Below are 4,024 nucleotides of genomic sequence, written 5' to 3'. Positions count from 1 at the left end.
GCATCTGTAGATCACTTTGGGTAGTATAGATAGACATTTTAACACTGTTGATTCTTCTGATCCATGAGCATGGTATGGTTTTCCACTTGTTTAAGTGCTCTGCAATTTCCTTCCTTAGTGTTTCATAGTTCTCCCTTTAGAGGTCTTTTACCTCCTTAGTTAAATATATTCCTAGGTATTTTATTTTATTTGTTGCTATTGTGAAGGGTATTGAGTCCTTAATTTGGTTCTCCGTTGGACTGTTATTGGCATGTATGAATGCCTCTGATTTGTGTGTATTGATTTTGTATCCCGAGACTTTACTGAATTCATTGATTAATTCCAGGAGTCTCTTGGTTGAATCCTTGGGGTTTTCTAGATATAACATCATATCATCAGGAAAGAGTGAGAGTTTGATCTCTTCTTTCCCTATTTGGACTCCCTTGATTCTGCTCTCTTGCCTGATAGCTCTCGCAAGGACTTCCAATACTATGTTGAAAAGTAATGAGGACAGTGAGCAGCCTTGTCTGGTTCCAGTTCGAAGTGGTAATGCTTTCAATTTTTCCCCATTCAGTATGATGGTGGCTGTGGGTTTGTCATATATGGCTTGTATCATTTTTAGATAGGCCCCATCTATGCCTATTTTGTTAAGCGTTCTTATCATAAAAGGGTGTTGAATTTTGTCAAATGCTTTTTCTACATCTGTTGAGAGGATCATATGATCTTTATTTTTGATTCTATTTATGTGGTGAATTACATTTATAGATTTGCCTATGTTGAACCATCCCTGCTTCTCTGGGATGAAGCCCACTTGATCATGATGGATTATTTTCTTGATAAACATCTGAATTGGATTTGCTAGGATTTTACTGAGAATTTTGCATCTATATTTATAAGGGATATTGGTCTGTAGTTTCCTTTTTTTGTTGCATCCTTTCCTGGTTTTGGTATCAGAGTTATGTTGGCTTCACAAAATGTGTTGGGGAGAATTCCATCCTTCTCGATGTTGTAGAATAATTTTTGTAGGATAGGCACCAGTTCTTCTTTGTAGGTGTGGTAAAATTCTGGTGTGAAACCATCTGGTCCCAGGCTTTTCTTTTTGGGATGGTTTTTTTATTGCTGTTTCAAATTTAGTTCTTGGTATTGGTCTGTTCAGGAATTTTATTTCTTCCTGGTTCAGCCTAGGGAGGCTGTGTGTTTCTAAAAATTTGTCCATTTTCTTCACATTTTCCAGTTTGTGTGCATAAAGGTTTTTTTAGAATTCATAGATGGTATCTTGTATCTCTGTGGCATCAGTTGTGATTTCTCCTTTCATGTTCCTGATGGAGGTTATTAGAGATTTTTCTTTTCTGCTCTTGGTTAGCCTAGCCAGAGGCATGTCAATTTTGTTTATCTTTTCAAAGAACCAACTTTTTGTTTTATTAATCTCTCATATGGTTTTTCTCTTGTCCATTTCATTTAGTTCTGATTTGAGCTTAATAATTTCTCTCCTTCTGCTGGGTTTGGGGTCAGTCTGTTCTTCCTTCTCCAGCTATTTGAGTCTATTCTTTAGGTTGTTTATTTGTATGTTTTCTGTCTTTTTGATATAGGTATTTATGGAAATACATTTTCCTCTCAGGACTGCTTTAGCTGTGTCCCATAGATTTTGATAGCTTGTGTCTCTTTTGTCATTTAGTTCAAAGAATCTTTTGATTTCCATCTTGATTTCTTCATTTATAAAATAATCGTTCAGGAGAAGGTTGTTTAGCTTCCATGACTTTGAGTAGAAATGAGAATTTCTGTTAGGGTTAATTTATTTTAATAAAAGCAGAACTTTTATCCACTGTGATCTGAAAAGATGTATAGTATAATTTCTATTTTTTCAAATTTTTTAAGACATGCTTTGTGTTCTAGGATATGGTCAATCTTAGAGAATGTCCCATGAGCTGATGAGAAGAACGTATATTCAGTGGAATTTGGATAGAATGTCTTGTAAATGTGAGTCAGGACCATTTGTTCTAGCATTCTGTTTAAGTCCATTATTTCTTTGTTTATTTTTTGTTTTGAGGATCTGTCCTGTGCTGTCAGTGGGGTGTTGAAATCTCCGGCTATTATGGTGTTGCTATTTATCATTTGGTTTAGATCAAGTAGGGTTTGCTTTATGAATCTGGGTGCACCTAAGTTGGGTGCACATTAAGTTATGTCTTCTTGTCAAACTGTACCCTTCACCATCATATAGTGACCATCTTTGTCTTTCATTACTTTTGTTGATTTAAAAACTAAGTTATCTGAAATTAAAACTGCCACGCCACCCTTCTTTTGGCTTCCGTTTGCTTGAAATATCTATTTCCATCCCTTTGTTTTCAGTCTAAATGCATCTTTGAAGGTTAGGTGAGTTTCCTGGAGACAGAAGATACTTGGATTCTATTTTTTGTATCCATTGGGCTGCCCTATGTCTCTTGAGTGGGGAGTTCAAGACATTCACATTTATTGAGAGAGCTGATAGGTGGGGCAGGTTTGTGTTCATCCTGTTGGGTAGAACTTCATTGCTATGTTTTCTCTCTTGAGCCATTGTGGCATCTGGTCTTTGATCTTTAGCTTTTGAGTAGTTTTACATTTGTGAGTGTTTCTTGTGCTGGTCCATGTGCAACTCTGTTTTGAGTACTTCTTGGAGGGCCGGTTGAAATGATAGCAAGGAGTATGCTCTTCAACACCATCATTTTCTTATAAGAACACTTACATTTGTATATATTAAAAATATTTCACCAGGTACACCTACAGTCAATTCAGGTAGATGAATCACATAAATGAAGCACATAAGTGAACACTTATATGGAGAAAGACTCAATGTTTATTTGGAAGGCACAGTTAAAGTTTATTCATTATAAATCCTTTGTTTTACATGCAACTTATCTTTTCTTAACCTGTGTCAGCCTGGGGATTAAAAGAAAGGTTTGATTAAAAACACAGGTGAGTAGGTGTCTATCTTTCTCCCACTAGCTTTGTAGAAAGCCTTCCCACTCAGGCTCCTCCTTATGCCCATGCAGAGCTGGGTTGGGGTCTAGGGCGGTCTTGTGGCTTACCCATCCTGGTAGCACAGTTAATGTCTTTTTTCCCTTACTGGCTCCAAGCCAGGCCTCCAGTAGCCACCACAGTGGCTAAGCATGCTGTACAAGTTGTTGAAGCCCTTGAAAAACTTGCATGATGTCCCTGAAGGGTATGTTCCCTCTGGCTTTTTTCCAGTCTTGATGCAGATCCATTTTGCTTAGACCCCAACGTCTGTTCTCCAGTAAGCTCCAACCATTGGCAGGCAGAGAACCTCCCATCACCACACTTGTTCTCTTCTCTTCTGCATAGATCACTGAGCACAGCATCCATGTGGTTTCGATGCCTCCCTGCACAGCAGTATGCTGTTTACTTACACTTTATTTTAAGCCCCCACCCGAGGACCTAGAAATGAAGCCATGTGGCTTGCTTAGAAGACAACGTGAGTGATACTATGCTCCATGCAAAGTAACTTTTCCTCATTGACACTAAGATGTTGTCTTCAGATTTTTGCCCTTTCATTACAATTGTGCATTACTTACCGATGGGACAGAGCAATTTCATTGTGCGATCATCATACAATGTAGTTACCACAAACCTAGATGGTAGAGCCTACCCCACCTAGGCTATAGAGTACAGCCTATGGCTCCTAGGCTACACACCTGTACAGCATGTTATTGTATTGAATGCTGTAGACAATGGTAACACAATGGTAAGTATTTGCATAGAAAAGGTCCAGTAAAAACACAGTATTATCGTCATATGAAACCACTGTTATATGTGTGGTCCTTCATTGACCAAAAAGGCCAAAATGTCATTATGCAGTGCATAACTGTATTTCCCATGAAGGCTTTTTGGTCTTTTATGCAAATAAACACCTGATAGGTGATCTCTCCTTTGCCTTACAGACATCTCCTGATGGTTGAATGCCAGATTGAACATAACCTAGCTCCTTAAGTTGGAAATCTTGTTACATATAGATTAAGAAATTAATAATTAGAGAAATAAAAGAGCTTGTTCA

This window comes from Lemur catta, chromosome 9 (assembly GCF_020740605.2).
Source record: "Lemur catta isolate mLemCat1 chromosome 9, mLemCat1.pri, whole genome shotgun sequence".
Classification (NCBI taxonomy): Eukaryota; Metazoa; Chordata; class Mammalia; order Primates; family Lemuridae; genus Lemur; species Lemur catta.
The sequence above is the reverse complement of the archived record's forward strand: the minus strand, read 5'-3'. Positions refer to the sequence as shown.